Below are 19355 nucleotides of genomic sequence, written 5' to 3' on the forward strand. Positions count from 1 at the left end.
TACATCCATTAGCTGGGCTGGGTGAACAAATAATGTAGCGTCTATGCGGCCCATTTATTTTATTTCCTAAAAAATTACAAGCCATTTGCACTTTCTCGAAATACACGATTTTGCTGGGATGATTCTAATTATAATGTTGGGTTGGGCCAACAATGTTATCAAAAAATAAAAAGGGGCTGAGCATTTTGTTATAAATATATTTAAATAATAAGTGATATTATTACATTCATCCTTAAATCTTACCATGCTTTTGTACACAATCACTGGGATTTTCATGCCAAAAAAATCCAGGATTTTATTGTTAAGAAATTATTTTTATAAGTTAATAAGATGTGGGATATTGTTTTCTTACATATGTAAGTATCTGTTAAATATATGATGACAATAAAAATAATATATAATAACATATAAAATAATTTAAATCTTTCCCTACTAATAAAGCGCCTATTGCTTCTGGTCGTACGTCGTCTGTAATTTTGCAAAAAAGCACTTCTGTTTTTGACAATTCAACCCGCGGTCCCCGTTTAAGTGAAGTTGCAAAAACGATTCGTTTTTACAAAAACGCCCCTACGTTCGTAAGAATTCAGCCCGCGATCCTTTCTTTATCCAGACAGCTTCCTTTCCAGTGCAGCGGGGCGGCGCATTTCACGGGCAGCGGGGCGGCGCATTTCAGCGGGGGCGACAGCTCCGGGTGGGCTCGTGGGCGACCGTGCTGCAGGAGGCTTCGCGCGAGCACCCGATCTCCCGTGTGTCCACCCCTGGGTTCTCGTCATCGCGCCGGCGGCTGCCCTTGCCGCCACTCTCCGTTCCTCTGCCTGAGGCAGAGGAGGCAAAAATAAAATCATCACCGCTTGGGATCAAACTCTCCACCTGCAAACCAGAGAGGATTCGACTTCATATTAGAAAAAGACAGTACCACCTCGCTACTTTAGTCATATTTCATCAATATATATGTGTGGGCGATCTGAAATCAACAAGCCGCCTCAAAATCAATCAAGGGAAGGAATTATTAAAGGAGAATCAGCTCGAGGGGACCTATCGACCAATTACCGTAGAACGAAAAGAATGGAAAAAGAAAGATTGGATCTGACCTGATGGTGGAGGTTTGGCACATCCAGCGTTGACAGCAGGGGGGGAGTCGGACGAGCCTGCAACTGTCGGACACGGGCCTCACAGAGGAGGAGACAGAACAGGGCCGGCTTGCCGGCACCGCGGATGTTGGCGGAGACGAAAAGTAGCCCAACAGCGCTGGGTCGCGCCGCCAGCACACCGGAATGACATGCATGTGAGGCAAATTTGGGCGGCATAGGTCCCCATGGAGATCAGAGGGGGGCACATCGCGCCGGAGTCACGGGAAGGGAAGGAGCGACAGCTGCCCCGGATCTGATCTGTCACCAGGGGACACTCCGTTGGCTTACAGCCCGGCGGAGGGGAGGGGGCGCACGCAACGGGCTGGCCACGACGCATTGGTGGTGGCCACCGTCGGCGGGGAGGGGCTGGAGATAGATGGGGCGCTGGTGCCGGTACGCTCCGGGGAAGCTCTTGCGTGGATAGGAATGAGAGAGAGAGAGATGGATGGATCGACAGAGAACGAGAGAGCACAGAGCGGTGGAGGTGGAGACGGATGGATAAGGGGCCTCTCTAGAGGCGTACACGTGATGGTTACGTGTCCGCTCGATTTTTATCAGTCGGCTGGATTTTCTAATCCTTTCCTAAACAAAAGACAACATGCACGATGCTCTCAGCACTGGGACCTTTTATAGAAGAAATCAAAAAGATGCTACGATACAAGGTCACTTGCGCTCGGTAAATAAAGGGCGTACAGCTAATCTAGCTGCTCATGTTTTAGCTAAAGTTGAGGTTAGCAATGATTTAACGATGGTTTGGCCTGATGTACCACCGGACTGCATTTTAGATTTTATAGCGAATGACATTCCCAACGTTGTTCAAATAATAAAGTTGGGAGTACCCCTAAAAAAACTGTATGTGCTTTCTTTTAGGGAATGCATCATTATTTATTTTTTTGAGACAAGGGAATGCATCTATCTGTTCTAGAACGGGAGTATGGGAGAGACCCATCAGGAGATAGCATCATTTTTCTCTTGCGTTTGGGTCAAGCCCAGATAGCGAAAAAAACATTATGAATGAAATATAATCTTACAAAATCAAACAATCTTCAATAAAAAGGAAAACCTACATAATCAAAATCATTCAATCCAAATCTTTTGACAATCCTTTAAATGAATTACATTGTATGTTCCTCCATAAAAAAATATTTTATGCATCACTATTCTTCCATTTGATGGCAGTGTAGAGCTTAAATATGCGCCAATTAGGGACATTGGGGTGGCCTCTTCACATCAACACTTCATGATCCAAAGAAAAAAAGATAATGCAACCCGTGGCAACACACGCTCTTATGCATCTTAGATAGACAAGGGTAACCTTATCTCAAGGTTTATTACAGTTGGATCTGAGTAGCGTGTAATGGCACATGAAGCAGGTTTTGTTAATTTTTTCGCCTGTTACAACACACGGGCATACGATGAGGCATGAAGGGAAGGAATTAAAGACGAAATAAATTCGCTGGAAAATGAAAGAGGAAATAATAATTTTGCTATTAATTAACAGAGCAAATGAATTCCGTTGTGCTCTATGGGTGCATGGGCAGATGTGAGAGAGGATTCCGTTGTGCCACTGCGTGCATGGGCAGATGTATTAGATTAGATGCATGGGCACACGCTAATACATAAAAAAAAGACCAGGCTCATGGAGGAGCTTTTTAATCTCCTGGTAATGTTTCTTTAGTTGGACCTCTAATTTGTAAAGAATTACTCCCTCCGTCCGGAAAAGGTTGTCCCTCAAATGGATCCATTTGAAAGACAAGTTTAGGACAATCTTTTTCGGATGGAGGGAGTATTGTTTACACAGAACACATCCAAACCCTAAATTGGACCCCCTCAAATAGGTGCAAAAGAAAATTTTGAAACCTACACCTTGCCCATTTTTTATGACCTGAAAAATATTTGTAAAATAGTGTGTCAACTTGGGATCCATCAGTTAACCTTGAGCCAATGAACGCCAAATGACCAACAACCATCTAGGCCACCAACGCTTTCTGTTTTTTAAATGGATTACATCCAATATTATGCATACTCATTTGATCTATGGTAATTTCTTAATAACTTCAATATTTCCATTTTTGACAGGAATGAACAGATGAACCGACAGGCCAACCAGTGAGAACTTTAACAGGTAGCCTCACCTATTTGGTTGCCTATTCATTTTTTTAAACTATGGTTCGATGGCCATGCTGAAACGACACGACATAGTTCTTTGCCGGAGAGATGCCCAACTTCATGTTAGAAATGAGGAAGGTGGACAGTGGCGACAATGAAGTCTATTTGGTTTATGTTGAGTCAAGAAATTGATGGCCTCAAACCATAATTTAATTTGCATTAATAATTATTGTTGTGCGCGCGCTCAATATTTATAACATGATAGGTTTTGAACGACACGAATATGTATGTGACGGTTGCAACGCATGAGGAATTACAAGCTGGTGCAGGTAGGAGCTCGCGAAATCGGCATGGTGAGTGTGATGACCAAGGTCACCACCTTAGGACTGATCACATTTGTTGCAATAGGTGGGCAAGTTACTATCATCGACATCGATGACTAAGAGGAGAATTGGAACACAAATGACTCGCTAGGGATGTGTCAGAGTTTATTTCTCCCGTTGCAACGCACGGGCATTTGTGCTAGTATATATAATATAGTTAGAAGGGAAACATAAGTTGGACCTGGCGTTCCTATTCTTATATAGAAAAATAGAACAGAACTCTGCGTTTTCTTCGAAAAAATACATAAATTGGGCTGTTGATATTCAGGAAAAATAAAATCTCGGATGGGAGGTCCATAGGCCGGTCGATACATGATGGCCCTCAAGAAAATACAAACAGGCCTATGAACCTCCCATCCGAGGTCGTGGGCTGCGCATCTTAAAAATGAAAGCCTAGACGGGGCAGCCCAAAACCCAGCTAATACTTGCTGCCCCAGTGAAAATAAATAATACCTGCCAGCTCCCCGGCTTCGTTGTGAATTTATCTCCTATAGTAACTACGTTGAAGCACCTAAAAAAATGTAACTATGTTGACAAACCCATGGGCCCCAATGTCAGCATAGCATTAGGAGGAAGTATTTTTTTAATGAGTCACTTGCTTGCGTACGGCCAAAAACCTGGTGGGTCCCGACTATCCGCCTCCCCACGTACAGTCCTCTCCAGATTCCTCTCGTTTGTTCAGCATGTTCACAACGGCAGATAGCGGCGTCGCGGCGAGCGCACAAAGGCGCAGGAGGGGATCCGACCACCTGAGGAAGTGCCTTATTATTAACGAAACTACTGAACTAGCCTAGTGGCCAAGTGATACTACCCGACAGCTGTTCCGCCCGGGTTCGATTCCACCTTTGCAGGGAAAATATCTCAAAATTTATTGCCTCTGCTTTTATTGACATCTGGGTCCCCATTGTCATCTACGCACACCACGTCCAACACTTGCCAAAACTTCGTCCCTCGTTTTCTCTGTGTTTCGCACACTCGACATTGTGTGGGAATTTTGACTATGCATCATATGAAGATGTGCTATGCATGAATGATTATTAGCATGATGTTAACTGGCTGGTAGTTCCATTTTTGACCATGAATAAAACTTCCAACATGATGTTAACTCTGTTTGAAAAGGCCGTGTTAATATAAATGTTTCGCCTCTGAAAGTTGTAGTTTCTTATCTGAAACTGAACTTGCAGTTTCTTATCTGAATTTGAAACTTGCAGTTTCTTCTCTGAGAATCACATTGTCTGCACTTTTATACTCCTATGAAACTACATTTTTTAAGTGCTAAAAATAGATCTCTAGGATTCATAAAATACTTCATATGCTCAATACTGCAAATCTGATATTCAAAAGACATTCATATCTTAAAGTACTCTCAAAATACACAACACAAAACACAATTCACAACCTGCAAATACTGACCACCCTAAGCTCCTCCTGAGAATTCACAACCTGCCTGACTATTGGGCTGGGGGGCAGTCCCCTCCTATTCCTTGGCGGCAGACAGCCGCCCCGTGAGACGATGTGAACGGCGAGGGAGAGGATGGCGGGGAAACATCGTTGGGCCAACTACTTTTCTCCTCTTGCGGTTGGGTTCGGTCGACGAAGACTCCACCTGCTCGCTCTGGCAGGACACCCTCACAAACGGCACCCTGTAGATGCTCGATCCTTCAATCTCTGGTGGACGCTCCATCTGGGATTGATACTCCCATCACCACTCCCTCAAGATCGGATTCGGTTAATCTTTTTGCTCCATGGCCTAGAGGAGCAGCTCTATGTACTCCCGCGCGACTCCCTCTAGGAGTATCGCCGCCTTTTCGCTCTGTTGCAGATATTTGGCTATGGATGTCGCCGTCGCCACTAGTTGGTCCTTGTTGTCAAACCAAGACTATATCTCCAACATCCTAGCTAGCTTCACAGGGTCGCCGTATGCGATCCTCACGTATCGGTTGTACTCCTCCATCGATCTACTTCTCCACATCACATTCACTCACTAGCGGTGGTTTTTGAATGGAAGAGGAGAGGAGCAGCGCTGCTTTTGGATTAGAACGGGAGAGGAGCGATGCTGGTTTTGGACTGGAACAGGAGAGGAGGGGCAGTGGTTTTGAAATGGAAGAGGAGAGGAGCGGCGCTAGATTTAGATTGGAACAGGAGAGGAGCGGCGGTGGTTTAAGAGGTGAAGAGCGGAAGAGCGGCGCTGGTCTTGGAAGTATGTTTTTTGTTGTTTTGCGTATTTTGGGTCAAAGTTTGACCACGTACTGTATTTGGCAAGCAAAATGTGAATGCATGTCACCAAAGATTGTATCATTTGGTTCGTATCTGAATGTACTTTCAAATTATATTATTTTTGCAACGTATAACATATATTTTATGTGCGAAAATCATGGTCAATTATGACCCAGAATAAAAGGGAGACTAGTTAATGTGGGGTCGCTTTCTTAATTGAAGGGTAAATTGATTTTGATTTGGATCCAGTCACAGCGTGCCGGCCCTCTCGTCCAATCCTAAATCGCTGCCGCACGCTCCTCTTCCTCTTCTCCATTGGAAAACCACCTCCTCTCCTCTTCATCATCTCCATTCCAAAACCACCGTCTTGCCTCTCCCTCTTCCGATCTTCTCCATTGCAAAACCACCTCCTCTCCTCTCCATCATCTCCATTCCAAAACCACCGTCTCGCCTCTACCTCTTCTCTATTGCAAGACCACCTTCTCTCCTCCCATCTTCCAAAGCTAGCACCGGACCACTCAAAAGGACATCTATGGAGAGGATGCAGCAGCGAATCAGGCAGATCGCCAGCGGCGACCAGGAAAAGTTAGCCAGGTTGAAGGAGATCCTTACTTGGTTTGACAATGAGTGGGAGATTTCAAGGACGGTGCGGGCCATGTGGCAATGTATGCAAAAGAGCGAGACAGCGGTGATGAGGGCGGCGATGTACATGTACTCCTCGGCTGCAGTCACGTTGTAGTCCTCCGAGTTCATCGAGTATCTCCTCTGGGCGATGGAGCAGACAGATTCGCCCGAGGCGATAGCCAGGCGGAGGTGGTGGGCGTATAGGTAAAAGGTCGAGCACCCAGAGGATAACGAATCGATCGAGTATGTTGTGCCGTTCGTGAGGGTGTAGAGCCAGCCGGAGCCACAGGAGAATTCGTTCTCCCAGCACAAGAGGAGGCCGGATGGCGCGACGTCGCTTCCCCGCCGTTCTCCATGGTTCCCTTGACGCTCGCCTCATTTCAACGGCGGCAGTAGGGTTTATGGTAAGCTTCGCACTAACCTAATCTTCCACCTGCTCATGCTTACAATCAGTGTGACAACTAATGAAAATCATGCTTACAATCAGTCTCTGAGTACTACGCCAATCACCCTAAAATATCTCTGGACCTTTGGGTCAAAGTTGTGACACAGTGTACAAATAAAGAAAAATATATTGGTGCTTCTTTCAGAAAAGAGTTCTCCCTAGAAAACTGCCAATATAAGCTACTAGTATTTGGTTAGAGGATTTGCTGCCGAGAAAGATCCGTCCACAGAGAGCGCCACACATCCCACTGGTGGTGGTGGATGCCAATGCATGCATGCATAATGGTTGGTGTCGGTATTTTTTACTTGGCACACCTCGCACTCTGCATATATGCTGGTTCCATACGTACATTTGTGCAGTCCCATCAAAATGCAGCTGAATAACCCTGTTTGCACAGATAATAAAAAAGCGTGATTACATTATAATGGCACTAGTTGATGAAACATACAAAATAAAAGAAGATAATATTGCGATAGTATCATAGTATGCCATGCTGCGAGGGCGAGATGGGCCCTGCGACACCTCATACGGTACGCCTCATACTGGACATCCTCCCAAGTCTCCCAGATACACCTTCTGCCAGTGATGAACATCAGTGTACAGCGGTAGTTCAAAGGAGGCACCTTGATACATTCAAATCTCTATTTTTGTACAGATCAACTAAAATTAAGCACCCCAGTTTGCAGAAACGCTTAAACATTAACAATAGGACTAGTTGATGAAACATACATTAACAAAGAGAAGCACTTTCTTTATGTACATTGGAAATGAAATGATAGATAGGACACTTGCTCTATTTTAAATGTATTATTACTTCATTTTATCAGTGACACTAGGATCGAGCAGGTGGCAAACAAGGTGTACCGTGTGTCGCAAGGATGGAGGCCGGGGGTGCATAGACTGGGATGCTGAAGCTGGCTCTTTCAGTCACCAACATGGATGATTCAATTCATGGGACCTTTTGGTGCAGTTCACCTAAAATGAAGCAATGATCCGTGAGCTAGCAGCTTCTTCTTCAATTTTTTTAAGAAAAGGGCTCCAGCCCCGGTTACATTTCCATCAGAAAACGAAACCCACAGAGCTTCTTCTTCATTAGTTGCAAAAAAATTGAGCAACATCAAGGTTGGTTGTGAAGCTCCTGGAATGCTCAACTATAATTTGGATATCATTTGTGCAGTTCAACTAAGATCGAGCGTGAAATGTATATCTCTGTTTGCACAAAAAAGGTGGAAAGGAGGGTGACTAACAAGTGATGAAACATGCATCAAATGAAATGAAGCATGTTCCTTATCTGAATGGCAATCCTACAAGGATAGTAGCAATTTCTAAAGCAGTGGCATTGCTAGATATTAGTGTGGGCATTAGGATTAACTATGACAACCGTTAAATATGACATTACTTTGGGCACGGGAGAGTAGGCGGACCAGGACAGTTGCATTTCTAACGAAAAGAACCAACTTATCTTAATGGGAAATTTAGCAGGACATGTAAAAAGTGCCATTGATTCATATTACTGGAGGCATTACATTGAAAACAACATTGGTTTAACTTGTCCTTACTTTTAACAATGCGACTGCTACATTTTACCAGTGGCATTACATAAGAGTGGCTCGGGGCAACAAACATCAGAACAGGATATCTGGGTTGGTCCCATTTTTGTTCGGTATAGCCACCTTATACTATGTGAGGCTAGCAAACCTAGTGCTGGACTTACTCTGATGACTTGTCCCCCAGTCCCCACTTTCTTTCCTTTTTAAACCAATATATCGGGTTTATATTGAGTTTGTATTGCGTTTCCCTTTATTTCCCTATTAGACCTAGAGACCAGTTGGATAGCCAGTCTCTGCTACTTTTCGCCCCAATTATTTCCTCTTTCGACCAAGTCCTAGATCCAGGTAACAAATCCTCCCCCACCCCCACCCCCTTTATTCCTTGTTTGAACCAAGTAGTACTAGATTCGAGTGCATGAACTAGTTTTACCTCTTAAACGTAAAAAAAATTAGGTGGTTTTTGAACAGCCGATCGATCCAATCTACGAGGGCCCCTGGGAAATAGTAAAAGATACAAATGCAGCGACGTTAGGAGCTCGAGAAGTAGAGCAAGGCCGGTTTCGAAGGAAGTTATACCTGATGGTCGCCAGGATGTCGCTAGGTGGGCGGCGGGAGGCCAGATCTGCCAACACTACGGCAGCGAGGAAGAAATGGTCGGAGGCCCTCCCTCGCCAGCGGTGCTTGGGAGAGAACGCCAAGGCAGGATGATCGGGACGCGCCAGTAGTGGGTAAGAGCCATCGCTGAGGACGACCGCGTGAACGTTGCTCCTTCTCATCTTCCCCGGCGGAGAGCATCCGGCTGGATCTATGACCAGCGGTGAGCAGAGAGAGAGAGAGAGTGTGTGGCCACAGCTGTCGTGTTTAGATCTGGAGAGGCCGAGATAGTGTGAAGAGAGCAACACTAGCAAGCAAGCGCGGAGGCTCCTGCCTATATAGTGGAGTAGTACTAGTTTTCTTTTGTCTACCGGAGCCAGCTTGACCTTGTCAATGACTGTCGAGAAGTCTTCATGCATGTGGCCCGGAGGCGCAGTTGTCGTCATTTTGATCTGAAGCAACGGATTATAACATATAACACGAAAAAATGCCACATGACAAGAAATCATAAACTCACTGCCCAAAGGAGACAACATGAAGGCCGACGGACAAACTAGACGAGGAACAAAGCTCAAATTAAAGATAAACTCGTAAAAGGGGTCCGCCGATAGATGTCCTAATTAACATAGCCGGCTTGACCTAGATGGCAGCCGAGTAGTCTTCGTGCATGTGCCCCAATGACTAGCCCAACTCAGTTGTCGCTGTTTAACCCTCGCAGTGATCCGAAGCGAATGACACCTAATTTTGTGAGATGACAAGAAACCTTTTTTTAGATTTCTCACCACAACTACAACCATGTACAACACAGCCCGCACGATCTGTAGACGATAGCCAATCCAGGCGTGTCTGCTGGAGTCTCGTCACATGCATGGACGAACTGATCTTCCGTGTCTTGCAGGGATCGTCCATGCACCAACGTAGTACAACACTTCTCTAGTACTATCGCTCATCTCCCTCTTCTATTAAGTCACCCGACTTGCAGGGCCGGGGAGTGTTCCTATGGTTGGTTCTCAATTGCGGTCCAACATGTGTGTGCAAACGCAATATGATGCGCGTTCCATTCGGAGAGCAGCGTGCCAGACCGACCGACCGTCTGGGGTGCGACGCGAACGCGACGGGCGTGATGTATACTCCGTACATTTGTACCACCATTTTCTAGAGGCTTTGCTCCATGGCGCAATCCATGGATACAAAATAAGTATACCGTACTATTTAAAAGTCGAGGGTGGGGTTTTTCCTGCGTGGTAGGCGTGGTAGTTCCGCCTAGTCGGTTCGACAGAGACGCAAGAAGACGAGGGAGTAGGCTGCTGCAAACGTAGGGTTGTGTGATTTGACAGCGAGTTACTGCTGGACAGGTGGGGCCATGTGATTTGACTTGCCATTATCATTTTAACTGCGGCCTCCGACCGGCGTGAGTCTCCTGATTCCTGACCACCTCCATACAGGTGCCTCTCCCAATGCTCCACCATGTAGTAGAGGCTGGCTCTTGCATGAGAGCCCACTTCTCCACTTTTTCCTTGCCTCTCTTTCCTCCACATATGCAAAAATGCCATGTAAAGTGCACTATTGTACTTAGGTTGGTCGTAATGGAGAGTATCATATGCTAGTATCATGCATATGATACTTTTGTATGATACTACATCCGTAATGCATAGTATCATGTGTTGGTATCATAGGATAGTTTATTTATTGTCATGCATGACACATAGTAGCGCATCATTTAATATGATACAGTATCATATTATGATACTCAACTCTCTCTTTTCTTCATTTAATTCGACGTCACCTCATCAAGATTGCATAGTTGGCATGCATGATACTACCTATGATACTCCCATTACAAGCAGCCTTACTTGCTCCTACGAGTGCTAAGCTTGCCACATAGGCATAAAGTCTGATGTGGCAAGTTAATCAAGAAGAGAGAGACTAGTTTGGTGACACAAGGAAGAAATGGTGCTAAGCGCGTGTACCTAGGTGAAAAGACAATTTTTAGTATATAGCTAATCAAATGAAGCAAACTTAGCAACAAAAAACTAATAAGCACACCATTTCATTGGAAGAGGTCACTCCTTGGCAAATGCAATAAATACTAGTACTCCCCGTGTCCATAATATAAGAACATTTTTGGCACTACACTAGTGTAAAAAACGTTCTTATATATGGGACGGAGGGAGTACGAAGAAAGAGATAGAGAGAAGTAAAAAAAATACACTTATAGCCAACCTTATAGCTAACCTTGTTGTAGTATGAGTGACTAAGTGATGACTATGTATGACATGCCAACATCAGATAGCCTAATGCATCGTGTTAAATCTCCAAGGGCGCGACCGAGTGAGCGACGCGGCGGTCGTGGTAGGCGCGACCATGATACGGGCTGCTGGCAGCCCTTGGATCTAAGATCAAACGGTTGCATGCTAAGTTGTTGAAAATTTGTAGAATAACCCTCCAGGATAGGATATTCAACCATAGGTCTAGAATCACGCCATGCAACCGTTCGATCTCAAATCCAATGGCTCTCGGAAGCCCGTATCATGAGAGAATGGAAAGCCACTACACTGTCATTCGCACGCTGGCAGTTCAGTCCTACTCATCCCCGCACGTCCTTTAATACTATGGCGGTTCGCTCCTAGTCATCCCGTTGTTTCACATTACGGCAGTTCCACTAATTCTAACCCTCCTCCCAAATCCATGGCGTACCAAATCTCCATGACCGACGGTGAGTACAAGGTTAGAACCATCACCGGCGATGAGTTCGACGTCATCTACAGCCGTTCTTCTACAACGGTGAAAGGATGCCTTTCTCGCTTCAGACACATGTTCGAAAGCTCAGATGATGAGTGGATCGCTGGGCTAGATGTTGAGTACACCAAAGTCCTCGGACGAGAGAAGGATCTAAAGGATGAAGAGAGGAAGAAGCCCGCCGTGATCCAAGTTTGCGTGCATGACTTATGCTTGGTCTGCCACATATGCCATGCCGACGTTGAATGCCTGGATTTTAAGGACTTCCTCGAGAGCAACCTAGTCAAATTCATTACTGTAGAATTTAGGAACGACAAAGAAGTCCTGGGTCGGATAGGCCTTGTTGTAGGCAACCCCTTCGACCTCCAGAAGAATCGGCTGGTGTCCTCTCGTCAACCTTCAATGTTAACCCTGGCAGGAGCCATGGTTCATCCTTCGTACGGTAAACTGGAGAAACCTCCATACACGTTTCATCGTTATGCATGGCAGCAGAATGTACTAGATATAGACCACATCCACTACGCTGCAATGGATGTCGACCTTTGTTTCAATATCTACAAGGGTTGGATGAAGAGCAAGAGCCAAGTGTGCAGTTCAAGCAAAGAAGTATCGGCCAAGAGGAAGAGGGACAAGGACGAAGTCGAGGACGTGGACGAGGACTCCGAGTAAGGTGGCAGTGTCATTGCTCATGGTGGTTCTAATGCAGTGTCTATTGGAATAGTTGCAAAGTTTAATTTCAGGTGTGCTTAGTTTAATTTGAGGGGTGTGTTGTGCTGAGCCCCCAGTTGAACTATGTTATGTTTCTTCTCATTACTTTAACTCTTCAGTACGTATATACTAGTATTTCTTACATTTCATCTTTTAGTTGGTATAGTACTACAACTCATTTCTTCTCATTATATACATACAATATATATGGCCAACATCATATAGCCAGCAGTTTAGTTGTCAAAGAATTTCAGGGTGCTTAGTTTTGTCAAAGAATTCCAGGATGCTTAGTTTTATTTGAGGGGTGGGTTGTGCTGGACACTATTATTGTGACTAGCCTTTTTAATACTACTATATGCATAATTTGGCGACGGGCGCTCTCTATATGTACCACCTTTTTTTTAATTTCAAGTTTTTCTCCATGGCGCAATCCATCGATACTACTACTGTACAAAAGTATACATTTTTTAAAAGGCTAGAGGGCGGGGCAGTCTAGCTTGGTCGGTTTCACGAGAGGCGAGGGCCTTTGTGATTTCACGGCTCATTACTGCTGGAAGGCGGGGCCTTGTGATTTGACTGCTCGTATAAATGCGCCGACGACCTGAGGAGGAGCAAAGAACCGTGCGGTATACTCAAGTTTCCCACTGGAGTAGTACTACGCCGGAGGAGCACGAAACACGGCAGCCCAGTGCCATATGGCAATAAAAATGATCTAATTTGCTAGTCATCTCATTGTTAGCATTGTTCTATTCATTCCCTCAAAAAAACATTTTCTATTCATGCCTCGCAGATAACGTGACACGTGCGGCGAAACACCCGAAGCAAAAGATGAAACACATGAGCAAAAGAAGAAGGAAGATTATCACCCCAAATGATCTAATTCACCGCGGAGCCGTAACTGCTTCTTCATTGCCTCCACGACCTCCATCTCCTTGTGCGTCTCCTCCGCCATCTTATTCATTCTGTCCATGACGCGGGATTTCTCGACGCGAGACTTCATCATCTGTTCCATGGCCGCATTACGTACCTTGACAGGAGCCGGGTGCTCGATGCGGAGTTTCGCCAACTCCTCCTTCTGTTCCATGACGAGGGCCTACAACATCTTCATCGAGGAACTACTATTCTCATGCAGCTTCTTCTAGCCGGCGTTCTTCTCCTTCAACAGGTCGATCTCGTGGCAGAGCTTCACCTTGTCCTCCTGAAGCCGCAGGATTTTCCGGTCGCCTTCTTCTCAGAGGCTATGCTCTTCTCCAGTAGCATCACCAAGCCGGTGGTTAACTCCCCCTGCTTAGTGAGCTTAGCGGTCCTGTCATCGAGGCTCTCCTTCAGCAGCTCCACCAAGCCTTGGATGAACTCCTTCTGCTTATTGAGGTGCTTATTGAGCTGATCGGGCATGTCGTCGAGGGATAACGACTCCAGCGCCACCGGCTCGGCATGTTCGCCTCCGCGGCTAAGGCGCTCCTGGGAGCCATCGCCTGCCCATGAGAGATCTTTCGAGGTCTCTACGTGGCGGCGAGCCCTCTTTTTTTTCCGTAGCCTTGGTTGCCGCTCCCTTGTTATGAGTAGTCCTCGACCTAGAGCTCTACTCACCGGCCATGGCAAGGACGGGCAAAGAAGAAGCACTTATGAGGAGGAAACTTAGAGCAATTTTCGTTTAGGTAGTTCCCCTTTTTATAACCTAAGTACTAGCACTAGTACTAATACCTACATAGTGGGAACACGTTCAGGTTTGGTACGTACTAGTAGGTGTGAGCAGGCTTTCGAATGTGATGGGAACAAGGTAAAGATTAATTGATGGTTTTGGTTTCGAGGCCCGAAACGGCTCCCGATGAGTTTAGCGGAACATAAATTTCAAGTAGACTACACTGCTCAAATGCGTAAATATTATGGTACTGTCAACAATTGGCACAAAATACGAAGGATACCAATGGAAGTACTACTAGCAACCCATGATTTAACTACTCGCATGCGCACAGTGGAGTAATAATGGCTTTCTTCCGCCCTCACATCCACTCAATTTGCATGCACTGTATTAATTGACCATCAATGAAGTGAACGACTTTACACGTGCCAAATTATCACATGGGGTGGATCTTGGTACAAAATTGCATCCGCCCGTGTACCCACGTGTGCGTGCGAGGGAATGAGTGCGTGCGTGGCGTGCGTGCACATCTTCGCTTCGTGCATGTACTGCCAGTATGGCTCAGGGAGGACAAGTACATTCTTCTGGAACCAGCAGCACGTCACTATGATCAATCCACGCAAGGAGGTCGCGACAACACCTCCACATGTGCCACGTGGCTTCATGAACTATAAGAGAGACACTGTGTAGCATGGCATTGGAATTCTAATTTACGTGTTTTGCACATACTCGAAGTACTAGTAAGGTACACGTGCATTGCACGCATCAGATTTTGCAACGAAATTATGAATAAATACCACACTATAGCATGTAAGCACTGAGTCATATATGCCTGATGTAGACCTTCGTTTAATTTTTATAGTTCATCTCTTTCAAAATCAATTAGTTTTGATAAAAAGCTAGGGCCTCTTGGATTCATACGATTTCCAAAATGCGGGAATGGGAAAAACATGGGATTATAGTGGAATGTCCTCTTGAATCCTACAGGATTGTACGAGTGTTTGATTGTGCATAGAAAAAACACATAATTATTTCAAAGAGGTTTGAGTGGATGGGATGTTTCCTATGAAATCTAGTGCAAATGAATCATATGGAAAAATTCCTATGGTTTACAATCCTACGAATCAAACAACCAAGATAGGAAAAATTCCTAATGATTAGAATCCTCCAAAATTCCTTTGAGAATACTTTGAAGCAAAGAAGCCCTTAATCTATTTTAGGATTCATGGAATTGTGCATTGTAAAGCATAATGTAAAAACAAATAATAGCAATTCAACTAGAAAAAAAGTTTGGGCATTTATGATACGGAAGATTCTAGAACAAAACAGAACCACTCTTCTTTTGAGGTTTGTGCATTATGCTTAAGTTCAACCATGGAGTCTGCTAGATTGTACATGTGGCAAAATCCGGTGGGGGCTAGAAGATGGTGCGAGGGGCCGAGTGGAAGGAGACTATGAAGGAATGCACAAGTGTGAGATTGATATTTAGAGAGAGGGGCGAGAAGGTGCGATGTTTCGCGTAGTGGCGGAGCCATGAAAAATAAATGAGCTAGGGGGCCAAGCATTGCTAATCCTTTACGAGGAGGGTCAATTAATGAACTTAAACCATTTTTAGCAGAAATTGTCTAATGATCACATTCATATTAACCTTGATACATAGTGATGTTAGGGGGGGCAGGGCCCTTACTGCCCCCTGTCTTCGCCATTGTGCACGCGTCTAAGAGATGAAGCGGAAGGCATGGATGATGAGAGGGGGACGTTGGATATATAATTAATGTGGGTGTATTAGCTATATATGTTAATCCTATATAGAGAGGTTTAGATTGATCGATGTGGACATGAGAAAGAGAGTGAGACCTCACTTGATATATCAATTGATCGGTTTGTGTGGAAAACTTTGAAAGACCTAGCTATATACACACATACATAGAGGAACATCGATCGTTGCGCATGCACGCGTGAGAGATAAAGAATGCCCGATATGATGGAGAGGGGGATGTGTGTGGGTGTGTGCCTTCATGGGAGACCGGCCTAAAGAAAAAGATTGCATGTGTGCGATGGATAATGACGACTGGTAGTGTGTGTGCATGCATGCACGAGAGAAAGTTAGTGGTACAATTATAAAGATAAGACGACTGTGTGGCTGTAAAAGACTAGGTGAGGTCATAATCAATGTAAAGTTGAATTCAAATATTTGAATAAGAGATCCTGATGTTTGAAACCCATGCATGCATGAATATAACGGAGATCTGCGCGGTGTGGTTTGGAAACGAGCATGTTGTAATGTATACACATTTAACAAGGTCAGACTAATTTGAATTTGAGATACCGATGGCAGACAAAATTTGGCCACTACGCATCCATGCATGGACACACTATTCTAATTGTAGATGATGGGTGGCTTTCGCATAACATATCTATATTTATACCCCTATATATATATATATATATATATATTGTATTTTATATTTTTTTTATTGTGTGCGGGTAACTTTAACTTTGAAAGATGGTCGTTGGATGAGGCGAATCTGATGGTCCAAAGATGGCAAATTTGAGCACTACTGGCCGTTGGATATCATCTAGATTCCACCAGATTTTGCCACATGTATAATCTGAAGACTCCATGGTTGAACTTAAGCATAATGCACAAACATCAAAACACAAGCACTTCTTCTTTGTTCTAGAATCTTCCGTGTCAGAATTGCCCAAATGTTTTTCTACATGATTTGCCATTATTTGTTTTTACTTTATGTCTTACAACGCACAATTCCATGAATCTTAAAATAGATTAGCTTTCTTATAAAAACTAGATGATTTAGAATGAAATGAAGTATAAGAATTAAACGAACATCTACATCATGCATATATGACTCAAAGCTTACATGCTATAATGTGGTATTTATTCATAATTTTGTTGCCAAATCTCATGCGTGCAATGCACATGTACCTTACTCTAGTCTAAATGGTGTTTGTGTGTGCGTTGTGCGTGTTGAGGTGCAAATTGTCTTTTTTTGGGGTACATGTTAAGCTTGTTCTTCCAAAATTTCAAGCCGCGCCTTGTTATGCCGAAAATTCAAGCTAGTGTCTCTTTCTATCGTGCTGCGAAACTCCCGCCTCTTCAACCCGCGCCTTGTTAGCCCGAAATATTTAAGATATATCTTTGTCTCGTTGTGCTCCGAAAACTCCCTCCATCTCAACCCGCGCCTTGCTATTCTGAAATTACAACGCGCGCGAAAACTCCGACCTCCTGTGAAATCCCAATGCGTGAAATGCCCGTGCTACCCCTCAACCGAAAGAACCGCCTCAAATTGGTGGGGGTACTTTCGGAACTTACCCCACATTTCGGACAAGCGCATCCCTAAGCCATGGTTCCCCACTGCCATCCCATCCGCCCACCCATTCGTACACCGAGGCCATGAAAACCCATGACGAAGCCCCACACCCTACTCCGTCCGCCACCCAGCCGGAGCCTGTTCCCCGACGACGTCGTCCACAGCAACACCTCAACGTCCCTCATCCACCGTACCGGATGATGATCTGTCGTCGATCTCGTTGTCCCGCCGGTTCAGCCACCGTGGCCTCCATTGTGATGCCCCCGATTCAATCATACTCTAATCATACACGCAAATGTGTACGATCAAGATCAGGGACTCACGGGAAGATATCACAACACAACTCTAGACACAAATTAAAATAACACAAGCTTTATATTACAAGCCAGGGGCGTCGAGGCCTCGAATACAAAAGCTCGAATACAAACAAGTCAGCGGAAGTAACAATATCTGAGTACAGACATGAGTTAAACAAGTTTGCCTTAAGAAGGCTAGCACAAAAGCAACATCGATGGAAAAGGCAAGGCCTCCTTCCTGGGAGCCTCCTAACTACTCCTGGTCGTCAGCGGTCTCCACGTAGTAGTAGGAACCATCGGTGGCATCTGGCTCCTGGGCTCCGACATCTGGTTGCATCAACCGGAAAGAAAAAGAAAGGGGGAAAAGGGGGAGCAAAGCAACCGTGAGTACTCATCCAAAGTACTCGCAAGCAAGGATCTACACTACATATGCAACATTATCAAAGGAAGGTTGTATATGTGGATTGGGCTTCAGAAATGCCAGAATAGAGAGAAGGCATAGTCCTATCAAAGACTAGCATCTTTTGGAAACCACCATCTTGCAGCAAACAGGATGGAGTAGAGTGGCATAAAGTAAAGTAGTAGTAGTGTTATCAACCTCGGCCAGAGATCCTTTCTCGACTCCTTGCGAGAAAGAAATCCCAGAGCCGTACTATCCATTTCTCATCACAATCCAATTCTCATCACAAGTATCCAGTTCTAGTTGTATCGATCGGGATACAACTCCAAGTGTCCGTTACCGTAGGACAGGCTATCTATAGATGTTTTCTTCCCTGCAGGGGGTGCACCAACTTACCCACCACGCTCGCTTAACTTTTGTTGGACACACTTTCCTGGGTCATGCCGGGCCTTAGCCAAACAATACACCACAACACGGCCTAGGTTTAATAGAGAGGTCAACATGCTGGACTAAACCTATGCCCCTAGGGGTCATGGGCCATCTCCCCGGGAACTCCTGCATGTTGCGTGGGCGGCCGGTGAGCAGACCTAGCTACCTCCTTAAAAAAGGCAGGTGCTTACCGGTCCAACCCGACGTGCGCCACTCAGTCCGTGACGTCTATTAAGCTTCGGCTGATATATACAACGCATAACGCCCATACTATGCCCACGTGATGGTTAGTTCTATCAGACCAGAGGCCCCTCGAATCAAATATCCAAATCGTAGTGGATTAGAAACGCGCGGTAACAAGCAGAGACTCATGAAAGATGTGACCCAGTTATCCCGTATAGAGGACTTGCGGCAAGGGCTAAGAATGCCCGGCCACGCCTCGTGATTATCTCGCGGGCACCCTCCAGGTCAACCCGTCTCCACATCACTCACGGGTACCCCTCAGGGTCGACCCGCCTTTCCAAGTAACGGTGGTAAAGTCCAAGTATCCATGTGTCAAAACATCAAGGGGAAAACCCGAGGAATCACCCCCGGTGAATTCCACTTGATGTAATCATCAAGGTGAACGTAAGAGGAACCACCCCTGTTGGGGATATAACTACTAAGTGTAAATCGCCCAGGAGGGGCCGGTTCACCCTCAACTACATTGAAGCCCATAAAGACCCGGAAGATGGCGCTTTACTGATGCAGCTTAGAG

The 19355-nt window shown here is 45.2% G+C and overlaps 1 long non-coding RNA gene across 1 annotated transcript; it reads right to left on the reverse strand.

The window, feature by feature from the left end:
* Positions 1–451: 451 nt before the first annotated feature.
* On the reverse strand, positions 452–1589 carry LOC119335374. The gene is made up of 2 exons (XR_005161833.1): positions 1092–1589; positions 452–870 (listed from the first exon to the last, which is right to left on the reverse strand). It is a non-coding gene; the product is annotated as an uncharacterized LOC119335374 (long non-coding RNA).
* Positions 1590–19355: the final 17766 nt, after the last annotated feature.

This window comes from Triticum dicoccoides, chromosome 7B, assembly GCF_002162155.2.
Source record: "Triticum dicoccoides isolate Atlit2015 ecotype Zavitan chromosome 7B, WEW_v2.0, whole genome shotgun sequence".
NCBI classification, from domain to species: Eukaryota; Viridiplantae; Streptophyta; class Magnoliopsida; order Poales; family Poaceae; genus Triticum; species Triticum dicoccoides.